The sequence below is a fragment of the Mytilus californianus genome, unplaced genomic scaffold (assembly GCF_021869535.1).
Source record: "Mytilus californianus isolate M0D057914Y unplaced genomic scaffold, xbMytCali1.0.p SCAF_10, whole genome shotgun sequence".
Classification (NCBI taxonomy): domain Eukaryota; kingdom Metazoa; phylum Mollusca; class Bivalvia; order Mytilida; family Mytilidae; genus Mytilus; species Mytilus californianus.
The window spans coordinates 59,625,061-59,646,996 of record NW_026262582.1 but is presented as its reverse complement, the minus strand read 5'-3'; the positions used below and the strand labels follow the sequence as shown (position 1 = coordinate 59,646,996).

Sequence of the window (21,936 nt, the reverse complement as noted above, 5' to 3'; positions counted from 1 at the left end):
TAGTACAGAGCTTACAACTAATAAAACATCTTGCGTCCTAGACTAAAATATCAATCAGTACACATCCAACCTCCAAAGGTTTTAGTGTAAAGAGAAAAAAAAAACATGACCTTGTACATACAGTAAACATATTTGTTATCTGTAAGTAGCAGTGTAGTTTTTGTTTCCATATACACATACTAGTATTAGCCATGATATGTTTTCACGGGCCCTCGCTGACATTGGTCTTAGTTATTTAACTTCAGTGATACAAAGTATTCCAACTCTGAGATGTTCAGTTTGAATCTCTCATGTGGCAATGTGTGATCGACTTTAAATCTAATTTACAACTATTTATAACCAAACAGTTGTTTTTTGTCTTTTTACCTAATTGAGTTGTATGCTTGTCAGAGGAATGTCTTGACTAGACAATAAACTTTTGATTTCCTTTAGTTATACTGTAGTGTCTGGCAAATAATTAGCAATCCAAAACATGTAAAGTAATGGATTGACGGAGATAATTACAAATCACAATGAACAGTATCCAAAGCGTGATTATATTATGGGAAATTCCGATGTAATTCCAAATAAACACAGAACTAAATGTGAGGAAAAAGTCAAATTGCATAAATCCAACGTCATTTATATTTGCAAAATACCTAATGGTGAACACATATGGTACACAATACATATTTGTAAACAGAATACGTCTTGTACATGTTTTAGTCATACGCAGTAATTGGTGATTGATGGAATAAAAAAATATGTAGCTGTCTTTAGATCGTCTTTATTGTTATTTTTTTCGTTATAAAATGTTTGCAAAATAATTTCCTCTACGATGGTATTTATCCTCAACTATGACAATTGGTAGAAAACATTTGCTGTGATTGGTATATAAAATAATTTATACTTCAACAATATTTAAAGTGAAAGCCAAAGGATGATTTGATTTTTTTCAATCTTTAATCGCATTTGACTAATTCAATTTCCCCCATTTTAAATTTTTCGTGTGAATGTAGTGACACGCCATCGAGTGGCTGCTTATGATATATATTTTTAAGTTTAAATTCTATCCAAGAGATTGTATTTGTCACAGATGATAACGAAACGATATGATCAGCTTTTTGTAACCTCGATGCAATCCTCTTCTCGTTTGTTGTTACCTTTCTATCGCCTTTTCACTTAGCTTGCAACGCGTAAGATGTGAAAAGCACATGTGCTGGCCCCTTGTCTGGTGGTTACGTAGTTTGTGTTGCTGTTCCTATTGGTTTCAATGATGATTATATCATTTATTTTTTTAAAATGTCTTTAGAAATAAACATATCGAAAAACCTTTGTCTTGAAAAAACCTCGATCCAATTTCAAATTTTCAAATTCAGTTAAGTCTCAGGGTAAGATATTTTACATTCACCGATAAATTCTTGTAATATACAAGTATAGCTTGTGTATGAGTTCGATACGAGGATATATCGACCTGAAAAAAGTACATCGACTGCAGACGACGTCTAAGGTCGATATACTTTTTTTGTCAATATATCTTCATATCGATATCATTCGAAGGCTATAATTGTTATATTATTATTGTCAATATGCCTGAAATAAAACAAATTCACTTCATATGTTGTGCGAATTATGTCTTTTTTTTTAAATAAAAATAACTGTGTAATATCACTTTTCCATCTGCCATTGTCTGTCTACCTTTGATATTACAATTGAACATGTGACTCAAATCAGTTAGATTATTTAAAAGTATAATAATAGTTGTTGATATCTTACTGTTATTCAAGACACTGTTATCTGTCTTTTATTGCAAGATGTTTGATAATACTTATCAATGTATTTAGTCACTAGTAGAACAATAACTGCTGACTCTGAGGAAGTACCTTAATTCACTCCGAATTTGCTGTAGGTTGTGTTGCTTAAACTTTAGGTTAATGTGATGTGATCTATTTCTGTTGGTTTTTTTTTTTCTTTTTCTTTTTTGACCATTTTGGCTGTTACAAGTATATATATAGCCTGTTGTTTTTGATTTGTGATTGCCCCTTTGTATCTTCTAAATCTTATTACAAACACATATAAGGCAAAAGCAGTTAATTTGTTAAAAGTTTTATCTCCGCGCCTTCAATATTTATTTCTTTTATTCATCCATGTTGCCAATACATTCCATTTTATGTTTGTAGTTGTTCTAAATGTGGACATCAACCGTACCACCCTAAATATTTTTTTGGAACAAATATAAGTGTTGCAGTATATAAAAAAACATACATTGTCTCGAAATCGAATCAAGATTGTAGTTTAGAGCTAATTACATATAACAGTTAGCTTCTTTTGTAGAATCAAAACAGTCAGCTTCTCAGCCAGTTATGCTGTACAATCTAATAATATTAGGATGCATAGTGTGCATTTGGTTGGTACGGTTGATGTCCACATTTAGAACAACTACAAACATAGGACCGTTATTGAAAAGTATATGTATTAATCTTTTCACCACATACTTCCTACACATTGCTTTTATATGAGGCAAATGAAATGCACTAATCTTTTTAAGGCCGACTACAAATAAGATTTATATTTCGAGACAATGTATGTTTTTTTTTTTATATACTGCAACACTTATATTTGTTCCAAAAAAATATTTAGGGTAAAACCATCATTTGTAAATTTGAAGCGGACAACGTAAAAACTTCGCGAACCTGTATTCTGTATTGCACACGCATTGCCAACGTCATAAAAAAGGCGATATACGGTCAGTGTATATAGTGATTATATTTCACATATGAATATACGGTCAATAACTGTATACCACATATGAATATACGGTCAATAACTGTATACCACATATGAATATACGGTCAATAACTGTATACCACATATGAATATACGATCAATGCAATGTGACTGTTCAAATAGCACAGTTTAAATTTAATGAATCGATCACCCTCTGTCAGGTCTTTGAGTGTCAGATATTATTTGTAAACATACGACACCGGAAATAACTGAAGTAACTTGCGCGAGAAGCGCTGTAACAGGGTAGTTGCACGAGAGGCCCTTAATATATGTTATCATTCTGGATGTGAATTTATGGCTAGATTTCTTCCGCTTGTTACACATATGCAAAACAAATATCATAGTAATGCTAGATATGAGACAATATGCTTCATGAATTCCAAATACGCATGTTCATCATCAATATGTTTATAATACAACATCTAGATTGGTAGCACCCCTGCGGTTATGATTTCATGATCTAAGGTTCTCGGTCATATAGGCAATTGGAAATCCTCGTGTGATAATCATCTCAGAAATTTTATAAAGAAACTAAGGTTTCAACTCCCTCAGGCAAAGTTGATCTCGGATGAATTAGGCTATTTGTTTTAGGTATTTTTGTCATATAGCTCTTCAACTGTTTCGGTACTTATACATCACTCGGATTTCAAATGTTTGGCTTTGAGCGTTCCTGATGAAGGTAAATCAAGAAAAGCGCTTCGGACGCATGAAATTATTAAACGTGTTGTTTTCAATTTTTATCAATCTTAAGTAAGACTATATATTTTTCGTTTTCTTTGAACATATATGTTGTTATCAAATTATCGGTTGAAAAGCATAGCGAACGTTCCACGACATATATTTGAATAAAATGAACCTACATGCGTTCATTAACACACACAATATAGAAAGGCTGTTTAAAAGAAGTCCACCCACATTTAACATTACAACGTACGTTTACATACATCATTTACATGCTGTTATGTTATTGTGACTGTCACTTTTTTAAGCATTGACATTTTTACTAATTTAACATTCTTACATATAGTTATCCCTACAGAGAAAATCTATTTGCAATCAATTGTGCATGATGGTTTTGTTTTTTGCTATTGTCTGGATTACTGAAAAGGCAAACTTTTTAATCTAACATTGATTGCACTTTGGTCCGTTAATCCGTCTTTGCAAATACATCCCGAAATTTTATGGCACACTCCAATTTTCCGGCAACTAAATTTTTTCAGAGAGTTGATACCATAAAGTCTATCAGATACGATAATCTGCAATCTTGTCCACAAATACAGCAAGACATTCTAAAGTACAAATACAGTATAGAGCTTCAATAGACGGGGATAATATATACAGTAGTGTTTATGGATAGCTCATTAAATTTGAAGGGTAAACAAAACAATCTGTAACGTGTGTTGAAGAGTCATGAACACATACAATTCTTTTCTGATATGTAAGCTATAGATAGTAACACAATTTGAAGATATGTTTTTTAATAACAGAACTTACATTTAGGCTTGCACATGCCTTTGTCTTGGTAAAATCCTTCGCAGCAATGACATCGGTATTCAGGGTGTAGGTTGTAGAACCAGCCGACAAAACTGCGAATAAAGTTTAATGTTTTACACATCTTCCAATTGATGACTAAAATAATCTGTATTGCTATCCTTTGTATGATATATACGGTACCCATCAAAGGACAGACAATATAATAGCAAAAGACAAACGTCACAAATTAAAGGTGTAATACCACCAAATCATAGTACGTCACATCCGGTTGCATACGAAAATAGGTCGAAAAAAAATATTCCCTTGAATTTGACAGTTGTAGGTAATTGATCCTACATTTCATTGCAGTAAAACATTTCTGGGTCATAAACATATATCTTGGGTATTTCAAAGCACCATTATTTTTTTATTTGGGGTTTCTATAGAATATTTTGGAAACTTGAGGTTACATGGTTACTAAAGCTTGTATACAGGTTAAAAAAGGGGGAAAATTTGATTGGTTAACTTCCAGTGATGGTTATTTTCTTATATGCAATGAAATGTTATGTGAAATTTTTTCTATAGTACTGGACAGGATCAAACTTTACTCATGCCAAGTATTTCTTTATTTGAAACAAAGATAAATTCTGCACAATTTTTTGAAAAGTGCAAATTTAACAAAGACTAATAGGGGAAAATCAATGGTGGTATTACACCTAAAGACCAACATGCAGTCGATAACAGAAAAGTGTCTGTACAGTATTTCTAGATCTAAGACCTCAGATTGCGAATTTAATTAACAGTAACAGTTTAAAAGCTATATCATCATCAATAAATAATAAATAGATAAATAGATAAATAATAAAACCATAAAACAACAACTAGAGAAAAAGGGTTCTGACTGAGAATAAAGGTCGACTGAGGCCAAAAATTACTTTAGCGGAGATGTATTCATCTTTCCAATTAGGACTTTTCTATGAAATGTAGCATTATTTTAGCATCGGTTGTTTATGGAGTATATATCTGAGATCTAATACGATATTTAAAGCATGCGTTTCAGATTCTAATTTGATTAATAGAGGTTTTGACGTGGATGAGTATACGACATCCCTTTAAAGTTTTACGGACTGTACCATAATTTGGTTGACCATTATCGTATATCTGTGTCACAGATGACAACGGATATTCAAGATTTGGCATCACTAAATGTATACTTAAGATAAGGCAACAGTATTTTATCGATTTTCAAATCCCATCAATTGATTAAAAAGAAGAAGGTACTATACCATATAATAACGCGTAAATATTGTCGTTGGATGCTGTCTTTTACATTATTTTTTTTGTATATTGTCAGAAAGGGGCCTATTATAGCTCATTACTTGACAGTATGCAATATGTATATTTTTGAAGGCCGTTTAGTGAAGGTCAAAGTTATGATAAAGGCCATTTCAAATATACATGATAATCGGAAAATCGCCATCGCAAAAAATTTTTTAAACTGCTTCAAAAAGCGCGATTATGTTATCATGTTTTGATATAATTTGCTATTCCTTTATCACATACGCTGTTGACAACTTATGACCACTATGATTTCTGTCCTATCCAACCGTTATTGTTTAGTTTGAAATTTGGTGATATTGATAAAAAAAAAAAACATATGTGTAATTGCATGAATACATTTTATTCAGCAATTTAGGTATGTCATGGCTAAAACAGTCTCAAAACTGGTTAAACAAACCATTTCAAGTGAGATATTGGAATATTTATATACATAAATATATATAAAATGACTGAATAATAGCCAACGATAACTCTTGCGGGGCGATGGATCATAAAATTATGATACAGTACACTACAAAATATGATATATAACAAGTCTAAAAGGGTACAGCATCACCAAAAAATAATCAAATCATGAACAAATCTTAGATATTTCGGATAACTAATATCATTCATCAGTAAGATGTAAAATGAATCTTATCTTGACATGTGGTAATCAAGACTAAAAAAGTGAAAAGGTATATTTTATATTTACATATATATATATATATCAATTTCCTAATTCATAAGATGATGCAATAGAAAAAAAAACCCAGTAAACAAGATAATAGTAAAGATTAAAATTCACAATATTAATTGGTCGCAAGCTACATATAAACTTTTTTCATTTAAGCGTCACTAATTGGCCTTTCATAGATGAAACGCGCGTCTGAAGTACAAAATTGTATCTATCTGAAAGCAATGATTATATTATAACCCTGTTATGATAAACATGTGTTTTTGATTTAAGTCCAAAAAATGAAATTTCAGTTCAAATCTTAAACATGATCAATGTATACATACTAAATTATCAAAACAGATTGAAATACCCTAAAATGTAGAAATTTGAGGGTTATAATTTGACAAGAACATAATTTTTCATAAAAAATAGATTTAACATGATAACAAAAAACAAATGTACTTACTTTTCATTGTAACGGGTATAATTTATTAAGTTTGAATTTCACATGTTTGTTTCTGTAATTGGAAAAACAACTTCTAATTACTTTGTATATTAAATTCTTCAATTTCAAGCATTTCTACATATTTTCACTAACGTTTGAATAAAGGGACAGTTATATTTGAAAATAGTAAGTAATACGCCCATTCCTAGGATTAAACACAAAATGCAAGTACCATCAAAGCGTTTTGTGTTCGTACCGACCGACAAAGCAGCCAAAAATGTGGTGGCGATATGACTTAAATACGGAAATCCTTAAGAATGTTATTATATATTCAACTCCATTCAAGGCCGTACGCTCCACAGAGAGTCATATAGTAAATAATAATGTCACTACCTCTGCTCAGCTAAAGGCCTCCTCTGAACATTTGAAGGTCCCACTATGTATTAGTTACATAAACTACACACAAAAAAAACCCGTAAAATATCGTTTCATCTCGGTCTCTAGTAAGTGTTCTACTGCTAATCTTTCGATGCTTTTAACGAGTCCCTTAACTACTATGAAAGAACTTATCGTAAATTTGTGTAATAAAACATATGAAAACAGTTGAATTAACAATTTTTGGAGTGTAAAAAAATCTTTGGATGTTTTAGATGAATTACGTGCTTTTGATGGTCTTTTTGATTTGGTTGACAGTTTCGACTTTTCCACTCTTTATACTACACTTCCACACAATCTTATAAAACAAAATTTTTCCTAACTTATCAAATGGTCGTTTGATAAATCTGGTTGCATATTTATTTGCTGTAATTCATATAAAGCCTTTTTCTCTAATGAGAAAGGTAAATATGCTAGATTTACTTACTGGAGTTGAGATGAGATGATTAAAGCGCTAAATTTTCTCCTTGACAACATTGATGTACGTTTCGGCAATAAAAGTTATCGACAGATTGTAGGTATTCCTGTGGGCACCAATTGTGCCCTTTTAATAGCAGACTTGTTCCTTTACTGATATGAAACACAGTCTATGGCCAACCCACTCAGTAAAGAACCGTCTAAGTTCCATTTAAATTCAACAACATTTACCGTTATCTTGATGATATGTTTTCTTTAAATTATCAAGAATTCTCTAACCATACCACATCTTCTTTTTTATATATACTGCTAAATTTACCCAAAGGAACTTACTTTTAATAAATCTAGTATCAACAGCAGTAACTGTCCTTTCCCAGATTTAGATATTTCAGTATTATACCAGAAACTCTACAAAAATTTACGACAAAAGGGATAAATTTTCTTTTCCTATTGTTAATCTTCCCTTTGTGGACGGTGATGTTCCTTTGGCTCCGCCTTACGGTGTTTATATATCCCAACTCGTTCGCTATGCTCGTGTCTGTAGTGACGTTTTGGATTTTAATGAGCATAATGTATGTAATACTAGTAAATTATTAAGTCAGGGATTGCGTTACCACACATTACTTTAAACCTCTACTTAATTCTTAAATAAATACAAAGATTTGGTCTGCAAGTTCAGCTGTACCTGTAGAAAACTTATTTCAAACGGAATAGCACATCCTAAATTTTACGGTGATGTTGTAAACCGAGCCCGGAAATTTAGAAACGATCCGTGTAAACTAATCAATCCTTTAAATAAACTTATTCTAAAAGGTTACCTATTCTACACTGTAATTAGATCTTTGAATATTGTTTTTATTGGTATAAATATTGATTTTGTTATCAGTAAATTTAAACCATACTAAATATTACACATATGTACTTTCACAGTACTACAATCTAAATCCATTGGATGTGTACTGATTGATATTTTAGTCTTAGATACATGATTTTTGTTCCTTAATCATTATTGGCTTTGAACTAGCTGTCAGTAACTTCAAGTACTCTCAGATCTGTACTTCGTGTCTTTTTGTTTTTGGGGTGTATAAGTACCCGTCCACGTCCACTCTGTGTTTCTGTTAGATTTATTTCTATTTGTATCCATCTGATTAGTTAACCCTTTTTTCAACTGATTTTTATAGTTTGTTCTTATGTTGTACTGTTACACTACTGTTCCAGGTTAGGGGAGGGTTGAGCACTCACAAACATATTTAACCCCGCAACATTCTTTATGTGCCTGTCCCAAGTCAGGAGCCTATAGTTCAGTGGTTGTCGTTGGTTCATGTCTGTCATATTTGATTTTTGTAAATTGTTTTTGTTATAAATAAGGCCGTTAGTTTTCTCAATTGAATTGATTTAAATTTTGTAAGTCGTGGCCTTTTATAGCCGTCCATACGGTATGGGTTCTTTCTCATTGTTGAAGGCCGTATTGTTGCCTATAATTACTTACATCCACTTCATTTGAACTTTGGTGGATAGTTGTCTCATTTGAAATCATACCACATATCCTTATTTTTATACTTATACAGGCTTGTTCTGAACAATTGAACCTATCTTTAATTGGATAGACGATGTTTTGTAGTATGAAAATAGGTACATGAGCAACAGGCAAAATATGCTCTCCATTTTCAATTTCATGTGAATCTTCTATTATTCAAAAGTAACTCTCAACATGGTTTCTACAGGGATCCTAAGTCCTTATAATTTCAACCGAGAACACACATTTCAAGATATTTTATTTATTTACAAAGTTACATCTATTCTTAGGAAGTATTTTGTTGTAAGCTATAATCTACGTTCTGGAACACTGCATTTTACCAGGCCAGAATAACTGATTATAAATAATAACATTGCCCTAAGCTATTGTTTCGTTCTCCAAAAAATGAAAAGTTACATGACGTATAGGAAAAAATAATTTAAATGAGAGGCGAAATATACCAAATGGAAATTCAAACTCAATTGTCGAAAACAAACTGACAATACCATGGTACAGTACACAAAACACCATCGAAAACTAATGACCAAATATATCCCATGTTTAAAAGCTAATATAGACATGCATGCATGACTCCACTAGTAAAGGAATGGGGATCTGAAACGGTCATTTTGATCTGAACAGCTCTAAAAAGACTGAACAAAAATGATTAAATCATTCTTAGTCTGTCAATCCAATTCAATAAATACAGTACTGTCCAGACAACTCACTTGCCGTCAATTAAGATCGGTCGTTGTTATTTATCGGTAAACATCATACTGATTTGTTTGAATACCTGCTAGACAGTACAGAATAGACTGCAAGCGAATATTCTGACATATGTTGAATTTACTACTTTACTACCGTAAACAGGTCTGAAAATTGACTGGAAAACTGAACATGACTTAAAAATGAATTGTTCAGACTTGTCAGATAATGTCATTTTTAATATATACATAATTCTTTCATTTAAAGTAAACTACGCTGCTTACAACATCTGTTTTTGCAATATGATATGAACTTAAATGCGTCGATTATATACACAAAAACAGAACAGTGTTGATACACAATATAATTTATATCAATTTACTTACCTCCTATAACGTCGACAAACATTGGGTCCATGCAGACAAATGCATACACCTAATTTTATAACAAATATCCTATAAGTATTTTTCATTGAACAGATCAGCTGTTAGTGATACTCTATACCTATGTAGGAATGCAAATCAAATTTGACCCGTGTATCAAACGAGTTCCGGATAGAAAACAACAACGGATACATTTCTTTCATATAGGAAAGTATGTTTTTCTTGTACTTTTGTTCTTATATTTCCTCTAATAACTGCAATTTATCTTTATGTAAGATAAATAACAAAATTATATTTATGATTAATGAAACTATTAAACTGCTTTTTTTTCCTGAGCATATCGTGTTTTGAAACATCGCCATTTATATCTCAACTTACAATGTTTTTATTGATCACATAAATAAAACGATCTATTTGGTTTGTTTCCAGCGAGTACATATAGCTAGACACAAATCTGAAGTGTCTTCCATTTGAGCTTTTTTAATCATAATGTTTGTTTCACTGATACACTTATCGAGTTACCCCTTGCTTCATGAAGTTTCAGTGAACACACTTTTGATGGAAATCAGTAATGTGTACATATGGATTAATCGGCATATATTGTTGTAAGTGGTGAAAAACAATATAAATAATATCGATGATAATCAACTGTGATATATAAATTTAATACATTTCAAGATCGTGTTGTATTTGTATATCGTGTGAAATTTTATTTTCAACGATGTCATACATGTATGGTTAACATGTACGACATCAACAATTCAAGCTTCTCATATATTCAGATATATCTGACTTATACATACAATGTCTGATTAAATTATAACCTTGTGAACAAATTTAAAAATTAGCAATAAGTTGTTGTGTATTAATCTAAATACATCATGATTCCCTAAACGCGATATAATTCAACTCAATCAAATGTAAAACCCAAAAGTTCGATATTTTTTTTTTCTGAAAATACCTTTTGTATTTAAAACCATGGTTGTCGGCCCAGTATATGTCTACACCAGTCGACTTGCTTGTAGTGGATTCAGACAAGGTTAACCTAATGAAATAAATCAAGTACAATTTAATATTAAAAACACCGACAAGACATATTAATTTCTCTTTATTATGAATTATTTATTAGTTTTCTCATTGTACTACTTTTGCTATCTCATTATATAATTATTTCTTATAGTCAACGTATACGTGTTTAATGAGAAGGATTTGATGAGGTGCTTTTGTGTATTTCACAAATTACAAGTCAATTATACAAGTTATAGTAAATAAATCAGTAACAAATCAGTCTCTATAATGACCAGTTATACAAACCAGCTTGATGCCGGAAATATTTGTATATCGATTTTACTATTGTTTATCAAATTTCATGGCATTGTCCTAAAGTTTCGCTTTGAACTTTCGGTTCGTTTTAAAACAATTGATATTGATCTTTTCTGTATTCACCTTCATTAAGAACGTTAAAAAAAACAAAATTGATGCTAGTGATTTATAAAAATAAAACAACAAAGAAACATATAAGTTGCATTCAATCATATATTTACATATTACGTATTTGCAAACAACAAATACGTAAGTTTGTCAATTGTATTATCTAAATACAAGTAAGGACAACATTTCAAACGAATAAAAAATAAACTGGATATCCCATACTTCTATGTTACAATACCTGATGTTCTTACATTGGTACATGCATATTTAATATGCCAATGAAACACAAGGATTGACTTAATGTAACAAATAGCATTACCATTTGCCAGACAGTCACACTATTGTTTAAATACGTACTTGTTTGCATTAGTCAATTCTAGTACATACTTGTTGGCATTAATATATTCTAGACAAACACACACCAATGTATTAGGATCAGAAAATATCTAACGGAAATGATTGAAAGTTCAAAAGTATAAAACACCTTCATTCGAAATTATCAATTACAAAAATTGTTACATTGTGACAATGTTGAATGGGATAACTTAAAAGTTAAAAAAATAATAATTCAAAAATTTAATAACATTTAAAAATATATACCTACATTCACAAAAGCATAATCCAACTAACCAACTTCTAACGGTTTATGTCTTATTTCTATGTTTGTGACAAACAGTAAGGCATAATATTGATGTAGTTCTTTGGAAAGTGTTGTGTGTAATTAAAACTTATTTAACTTACGTAACATATTTTCGTAATCAGACTTTCAGTAGCATAGTGTTAATTTTTGTACGTTACACGCTTTCATACATTTTGCTAGTTTTGATATATTTATTGAGTTACATCGAAGTGCACCTTGAGTTTGACTATTTTGTAATAGTTGTACTACTGTTGATGACAAGTTGAATCAGTAATATGTACACGATGAAAATGACTTTTAAAACTAGTTTGTGATATCGCATAAGTTACAAGAACCAACTAGAATTAACTGTCTGTGTTTTTTGCATATTACAGATTACCCACTACAGCCAATAAAATTGTGAATGAAAATAAGAAATGTGCAAAAGAGACAACAACCCGACCAACGAGCATAAAACAGCCCTAGGCCATTGATGGGTTTCCATCTTCGCTAGCCAAGGGTTACGGTCCAGTCCTCTCCTCTCCACCCTTGCGGATGAAGGTTGCACTTTGTAAATACAGCTGTTTCACAGAATTTTAGTATAAATTTAAACTCCCAGAAGTTCTGGTCATATACATGTTGAAAATATGCCGCACAGCCCTATGGTTTGACCTTTGAATAAAATAGTAGTGCATATTAACTTTCCGTTCTAGGATATATTTTTTTACGAAACTTCATAGTGACAGTGGCACAGTTTTAGCCGCAAAGGGAGTTTCTATGGGAAATTGCATTGTCTATATTTACAGAAGTGCAACCTATAGTGGGTAAATAAGAGAACATATAGAATTTAACCCAATGAATCAGCATAGATTCACAGTTTACAGTATGCATAGTTTACTTAAAGCCCTGAAAGCAAAATCAATTCATAATATATATAATTTAAATTGTTTAGAAGTGCTTATATTTACTCTTCGCAGTCATTGAAACTCATGGGTCCTTGATGAATATTGTTGTTGTGGTGTTTTTGTCCTGTCGATAACCCAAAAGTAAGCCGTAACACCTGAATGTGATTTTTTTGTTATCACGGCATAAAAAAATACAGGCTTGAAAAACAAAAATACCTCAATAAAACTAACAATAGTGGGTTCTATCCTAAATATGTACTAAATATGCCATATTCACAGAAACAGCAGAATAATTTAACAAATTTTAGGCCCCAGTGGCAAAAAAACAGAGACAAATGCCTACCCCCGGGGCCATAAAACAGATAATTTAACCTTTAAATGCTATGATTTTTTTTTATTTTAAAGGTCTTTTGTATAGAAAACAATACATAACAGTGCTTGGTAGTTATGCCAAAAAACAGATGTTAGCAATCAGTTCTATAAAACTTTTAGTGAATTCATACATCAGACTGGTAACTTCATACATACAACTTTTGCAGATATGGCTTTGTTTAAATACTTCTAGTCCATATATTAGCTAAATTATGTTAGATATATGGTTAGAAATGATATTGTTGTGACAAGATTTCTAAAATGACCATTTGAGGCAGAAATTGTGAACTTTTATTGACAGATAGGCATACAGTAAGATGTGGACTGGAGACAGAGGCAGAATTGGATACTTTATATAATCTTGAATGTTGGAATGATTAACTACTAAACTTTACATTTATAGTTTTCTGAAATGCTTTCAATTTGTTACTAGAATAAGTTCCAACAGGTTCTCTAGACATTACATGTCAGAAAACATGCACATAGGGTAAGCTGACAATAATTAAAGTCTTGTTTTCAAAGTTTTTAAAAATTGAAACAGCGGTGGGGGTATACAATGTACTGTAAAAGGGGAGTTTGAGTATATGCAGTGATTTCTTTAATGCTATAATTCTGATAAATAAGTATAGGTGTGAGAAAAAGTGTTATTCAAGAGTTTTCTATTTAAGTAAATGTTAGTATAGGTTGCACTTTGTAAATACAGCTGTTTCACAAGCCACACCTCTTTTTGGGAGATATATAATATGCATAGATATTTTGTTTTGTTTACGTACTGGTTCCCAGATATGATCTCTATGTTTCATCTCATAGAGACATAACTTGGAAATGTTACCAGTATAAAAACACATGGTAGCGGCGAAAATTGAACTCTGAGGAAAACCAGCAGTGAAGGTAGGTGTAGTGCAGAATTTTAGTATAAGTTAAAGCTCCCAGAAGTTCGGGGCATATAAATGTTGAAAACATGCCGCACAGCCCTATGTTTTGACCTTTGAATAAAATAGTAGTGCATATTAACTTTCCATTCTAGGATATATTTTTTTACGAAACATCATAGTAAAAGTGGCACAGTTTTAGCCGCAAAGGGAGTCCTTATGGGAAATTGCATTGTCTATATTGACAGAAGTGCAACCTGAAGAGAGAATGTCTGATCCAAGAGGTAATGCTTTCCATTGGCGCAGTCGTAACTGGCTTGTATCCAATCAAAAAGGGCACTTTACATGATCACGTGTTAATGTAGAAAATGCTGATACGTGCTGATTGTTCAACAAGTCTTTAACCCCCCCCAACAGAAAACAAAATTAAATTAAATGTTCTAAATCAACTAATAGAAGTTCCTTAATATGTTTCTTGCGCAAATGTTGGAATGTCAACGTATATTTTCGATTCCTGCTTACGAAGTTTGTAAACTCTAGACGCTACTGTTTTTACACCTCCACACTGAAGAGAGTCCAAGTTCTACCATTGGTCAAGAATAATGTATTCGGAATGGGCGTGACTTTTATCAACCGATAGATGGCGCAACATTATTATCACAATTGTTGGCTTAATCGGCCAAGGGTAGAGAGGAGGGGGCTGGATCGTAACCCTCGGCTACCGAAAATGATGGGTCTTCAACACAGCGAGAAAATCCCGCACCTGGAGCGGGCTTCAGTTTGCCCTAAACAACATTATGTACTAGTTCAGTGAACATGTTTGTACGTGAGTGTTTCCACTGTAGGTGTATATTGATTATTGATTTATTACTTTAAAGGTCAGGCTGTCATGTGAATGTACGTTAGTAGGGACCGATTATGCCATCATATACAGTTAATATAAAACTAGCATAATTTGGAAATTATAATACACAATTTTCATTTGTGTCAAATCAGTAGCCAAATTAGGACTTTTATCATACCAGTTGAAAACAATTGAGAGTATACTTGAGTTAAGCATGTTTTTTTTTCAGTCAATCAGGCAAAATTTACCGCAAGATATTTTGACCGTTTCTAATATTCTTGCTACTCCATCCAAATATTGTAATGTTTTGACTTTCACCATATCTTTAGAATATAGCGGATTTGAGGAATGATACTCCAGAAGCACACAAAATTCAGTGTTAACAATTATGGCATTGATATAGAAATTATAAAAATCCATGGGTTTCTAAGACCTTTCTGTGAATGTTATTCTTAATGAAGGTCAAACGTGCGTAAACAAGAGACCAACGATACCCAATGAATATATGAAACTCGCGGGTCGTACTCATATCAATAAATTATCTATTTAGTCAGAAATTTTATATTAGTTGCTGCAGTTTACGAAAATCATCATGTTAGCGGATGAATCGTTAAATTATACGTTTATCACTGATTAATAGACTATAAGTCAAAGTATGAGTTAAAATTTATTTTTATTAAGTATAAAAGAATGATAGACATCAATGAAAAACTCTATAAATAAACAAATTACAAACAATGTATATATTAATAACAAAAATGATTATAAGATACAATAAAATACTTCCTGCATTACTACTACTGCTACTTCTACTGTAACAACAACTACTACTACTACTACTACTACTACTACTAGAGATTTACAATAAGTATAGGACTCTGACCCGAGTCCGAATACTAGTCAGAGTAAGACAGTTTAAATGACGCAGGCGATCTCAAAATAACAAAATATTGTAAACATTGTACTTTAATCATCATAGTATCAACTGAAAAGTTGTTTTCGGCGACTGACAAAACAATGACTACCGCAAACTTTAACTCTGGCTTTACTTATATGTCGAGGAAGCCTCCAACGAGTTCCAATGACTTTATAACATTTCAATTCGCTAATAACATGTTCAGCGGAGACTCGGTATTCTGCAATGAGTCTGTCGAGCTTCCTACACTTTCTCTTTTTTGTGTTCCGGCTTTCTAGTTATCTGCTGTCTGGTGTATGTCGTGTATGGCTGATGAAAAATAATGTCTATTCCAAAAATAAATTAACATTTGCTTTGCCTGTATGTACAATTCTTGCCAGATTTTTATAAAATTTAAATAAAAGGTGTATATCAGGAGTGTCTCGGACACTTCGATAATCAGTGTTGATCAACTATTTTTAAAAGCTATGTGTCTCTTGAAATACAAATTATATAGAACTTTGCATTGCAAGTGCTCTCACGTGTACAATTCTTGCCAATTATTTATAAAATGTGTTATTACCTTAGACAGAGAAATGTTCATCGAAATCAATGCGAGAAGGAATTTGCATTATTACGGAGCCCCATAAGTGCCATGTAAATATAAAAATTTCCGTTTGACGGAGATTTAATCTGGTACGCGCCAGTTCAAAAAATCATGCGCAGGACTTTGAAACTCGTGTGCACGACTTTAAAACTGGTGAGCACGACTTCGAAACTCGTGAGAACGACTTTTAAAAACGGGTGATCACGACTTACAAACACGTGCGCATAACTTTCAAACACAGTTTGAATGCCTCTATACGAAAAAGCGCACGACTTTTTAAGTCGTGCGCACGAGTTTGAAGGTCGTTCACACGATTTTTCAGACTGGTCTTTTCCAAGACTATACACAGTGGAAACAAACAGCCCCCAAACAAAAAAATAGATAAAAAAAAAAACCTGAACAATAGTATTATCCAATCCCCTTTTATATAATTCGTCACTTATGAAAGGACCATTTTTTTAAACTTGAAAAAGTTTTTTTTAATGTAATCGGTAAAAATTATCATACAACTGGAGCATAAATATGTGTTGCGTTTTTAAATTCTGAACATATCTGATAGCGAGCTTAAACAAAAATCGCACTTTCTACCCTTCAGTAAAAAAAAGTCAATTAATTTGATAAATGGTTTGTCCTATCACCACACACAGATTGAGAACGTCAAAATTAGTTAGCGTAAACATTTTTTTGTGATAACCCCTTATAGCTTACCTGTATGAGTTGTAGTCGTACTCGTACTTGGACAACGAGTCTGACAGTTATAGTAAATCTCTACTACTCCTACTACTACTACTACTTCTACTACTACTACTACTTCTACTACTTCTATGACTACTACTACTACTACTACTTCTACTACTTCTACTATGATTACTTATACTACCACTTCTACTACTATTACTACGACCACTACTACTACTACTACTACTATTACTACTACTACAACAACAACTACTACTACTACTACTACTACTATTACTACTCATAGTGCTGATCAGTCATCTTCAATTTCATTTCTTGAAATTCACACGCTACTTGTTGCTTCCAACGGTTCACAATATTGATTTTTGTATAATGCTTTATCTCGACTTGCACTTGCAGAAGACATGCACGACACTCTTTTTAGTTCCATAGCGTTACTAACTGGTCTGTCAGAAGCCGATTTTCGGTTATTTTTTCTGCTAAACATTTGAGATTCTCGACCAAATCGTTTTCTTGTGTTACGTAGACAACTTACAGAAGCTGTTGCTAGCAAAACCAACAGCAGAGCTGCTGATACACTGATCATATAAACATATATTTCTAGAAGTGATCCTTCTGAAAATATAAAATAGGTACTGGAAATTCAGGATTGTGCATTATTTAATGCGATATTTCTACCTTAGACAGAAATGCAAAATCTTTAAGTGCAATTTCTAAAGACTTTGGGACTACAAATATATCTGTTTTTAAATTAACTTAAAATTATGTTCACATACATACGTCCTTTTAAAACTTCATAATCAAGTATTAACAAAAAGTTGAGACAGTTGAGCACACCTTAGGATACTATGAGTTCTATCTATGATTAATGAAACTCTCTAAAAATTAATGGTAATTTTATGTTTTTTCCAAACATATCGTGTTTTAAAACCTCGCCATTTATATTTCGTACAGTAAAAACGATCTAACTGGTTTGTTTCCGACGAATACATATGGCAAGACACAAATCTGAATTGTCTAGCTTTTGAAGTCATTTAATCCTAATGTGTGTTACACTGTTACAACTATCGATTTACCCTTGCGTTATGAAGTTTCAGAAAAGATTTGTAATTGAACACACTTTTCATGGAAATCAGTGATGTCCACATATAGACTAATCGGTATAATTGTTATAAAGGGTGAAAAAATAATATGACAGATACTCGACTGTTATACATAGATATAATACATTTCAAGATCGTACGCGTGTTGTATTTTTATATTGTGTGAACTTTCATTTTCAAAGATGTCATATATTTAAAATGTACTACATCAACAATTAAGGGTCTCATACATCCAAAATAGTGATACATATATATGTGACTTATATATACAATGTCTGATTGACGTCATGAACAATTTTGCAAAGTATTAATTAGCATACTAATAAAAACCCATCATGATTCCTTAATAACGATATAATTCAACAACAGGAAAACCCGAAAGGTCAATATTTTGTTTTCAAGATTACCTGTTGTATTTGAAACCATGGTAGTATTGTCTGCACCAGTTGACGACATATATGTATCGGGTGTTGACATGTTTCTCTTAATTAAATAAATCAAGTGCAGATAACCATCTGCGTCCTCAGTAATGTTCTTTTCAGAGATCTAGACAAAAACATAAAGAAGGTCTTGTTATATAGTAGCCGTTAACTAGTGCATTAATCATGAATCATTTCTGTAGGAGAAGTTACAATTTATTGATTATAACAGACAGCGAGATCAATAAGCAGATAGCTCAACACAGACAACGTTGATATAATATTAAACATCAGCCAAACGCACCTGACAAAAATTACACAAAGCATTTAAACTAATCATATTCTATGTTAGATGAAGTCATTTGCCATACTAACACTGAACATTCTTATTAGTTAGAAAATTACAGAAATACTTGATTTAGATCTCAATATAGTATATCATTGACAAAACTCATTGGTTTACATTTTAGACTTGCGTGTAAAACAAGCATGATAAGCATGACATGTGATACTAATGTATTGGAAATCTGTTGTATTGCCTTCTTTTCAAATCATACCACCTTCCCCAATAAAAAAACCCGACCAAACATATAAATTTCGCTTTTAAGGAAATAAATATTATTTGTATCTTTTTAGTTATTTTTTGTCTTATGTGTACTTGTTTTTGTTCTTAGTTTAATCATTGTACTACTTTTGCTATCTTCTTATATACTTTTTTTAAGTAAACTTGTATTACGTGTACGTGTATGTTATTACTATATATGTCTTGTCCGCCATTGAATTGGATGGTGTTAACCTCCCACTAACACCATACACCATTACACCACTAACCATACACCATTACACCATACACCCTCTGTCATTACACCATACACGTTACACCTTTGCACCATACACCTTACATATTACATCATAATGCAATTTAATTTCAAAGAAAGCGTGCGACTACAAAATTATTTATTTATTTTAAAAAACGAACCTTGATCACAATATTGTAAATTAATGTATAAAATGAAAAATCAGTTGCATAGTTTTAAATGCCGTACACCATTCATTCACACTATTCCCGATCGCACGTTACACCATTAAACCATTCCCCTTACACCATACACCATAGCACCATACACCTGCTACCTTTGCACCATATGATATACACCATTACACCATACACGTTTCTTTTTGGGAAGTTTACACGATCCAATGGCTGTAGGTGCTTTTTGTGTATTTTGCAAATTATAAGTCAATTATACATGTTATAGTAAACAAAACATTTAAAAACCAGTCTCTAGCATAGCCAGTTATACAATTCAGCTTGATGCCGGAAATATTTGTATATCGATTTCACTATTGTTTATCAAATTCTTTAGCATTGTCCTAAAGTTACACTTTGAACTTTTGATTCGTTTTAAAACAGTTGATATTGCGTTTTTTATTTTATTTATTCACCTTAATTAATAACGCTAAAAATAAAAACAAAATGAATGCCAGGAATTTATAAAAGTAAAACAACAAAGAAACACAACAATGAGTTGCGATCCTTTTAAACGATGCACAATCAAGATTACTTTAGAAATCGTAAAAGGAGGGACCGAATTTGTTTAAGTTTAATGTTTTTTTCAAAAAATGGTCTCGATTTTTTTTTTTCATAATTGTTTAGACGTTGTTAGAGAGGAATGTTTTTTTTCATAATTGCTTTAGACTTTGTTCGAGAGCAATACTTTTTTTCATAATCGCTTTACACATTGTAAGAGAGGAATACCTTTTTTCATAATTGCTTTAGACGTTGTTAGAGAGGAATACGTATTGCTCTTACTAATTCGAGCTAGGTACTGATTTTATGAAATCAAAACATACACGATCAATAGTTTTGTAGTTGTTTGCACTTCTCGTTTGTGCTAAATTTAAAACAAATTGACCAAAATAATGAATTGAAGGAATATGTTGTTGGAGTAAACAGACCAAATATGGTCATAATAGTTTGTATTGCTAACACGTGATCCATTCCATATTAAAAATCTTAACATACATCAAATTCAACAGTTCCCTTTTCTAATTAAACAGAGTACATGCATGATGAATGAAGACATATCATCATCCAACGAACAGATTTGCTGCTCAGTCATATTTTTTTTATATATTACTTATTTGCAAACAAAAAACGCGTAAGTTTTTCAATTGTACTATCTAAGTATAAGTCAGGACGAACGATTGTCAACTTTCCGTGAACTATTAAAATATAAAAATGATATTTATAAGGTACAACAAAAATTGGAACTCTCAAATATGAAATTATCCAAAACTTCTTGCGATTGACTTGTAGTGTATTTGCATTTTTTACAAAATCTGCTGACACGGAACATTACAAATCCCGACACATTGCAATGGAAATGTTTTGAATGATTTGTAGTTTAGTTTTATTAAATCGTTTGTATGTTATAAACTGGAAAACCCATAATTCTATGTTACAATATTTGATTTGTTAAATAAGACTGGTACATGCATATTTAAAATGCCAATAAAATTGACTTAATGTAATAAATATAATTACCCTTTGATAGACAGTCACACTATTGTTTAAACACACTCTTGTTGGCATAAATCAATTCAAGTACACACTTGTTGGCTTTAATCAATTCTAGACACACATTAATGTATTAGGATCAGAAAATATCTAACGGAAATGCATGCATGCTAAAAAAAGATAAAACACCTTCCTTTTATCAATTACAAAAATTGTAACATTGTGATACAAACTATTATCCACATTTTAATAAATTCCTGTGAAATAGGCATAAAGTTTAGTTCAACAATGAAATATTATTTTTGTCATTACACTTTGGTCATTGATGTTTGATTAGTTATTGACCCGGAACAATAATAAGTTTAACATATTGTGCCATATTAAGTATAAAACAATACAAAACTAACATAGCTATGCATGCCAAAATAACCCCAAATAAAAAACAAAACGACTGAAACAGTAACCATGAAACACTAACGAAAGAGTAAACGAAGCAAAGAAAACAAATCA

At 31.7% G+C, this 21,936-nt stretch overlaps 1 long non-coding RNA gene across 1 annotated transcript in view; it reads right to left on the bottom strand.

The window, feature by feature from the left end:
• LOC127718304 (uncharacterized) overlaps positions 1-21,581 on the bottom strand; it is a 105,802-nt gene extending 84,221 nt beyond the window's left edge. Inside the window, exon 1 of the long non-coding RNA XR_007989719.1 lies at positions 21,454-21,581. This is a non-coding gene — a long non-coding RNA (uncharacterized LOC127718304). The remainder of the gene's footprint in view (positions 1-21,453) is intronic.
• Between the last annotated feature and the right edge of the window lie 355 nt (positions 21,582-21,936).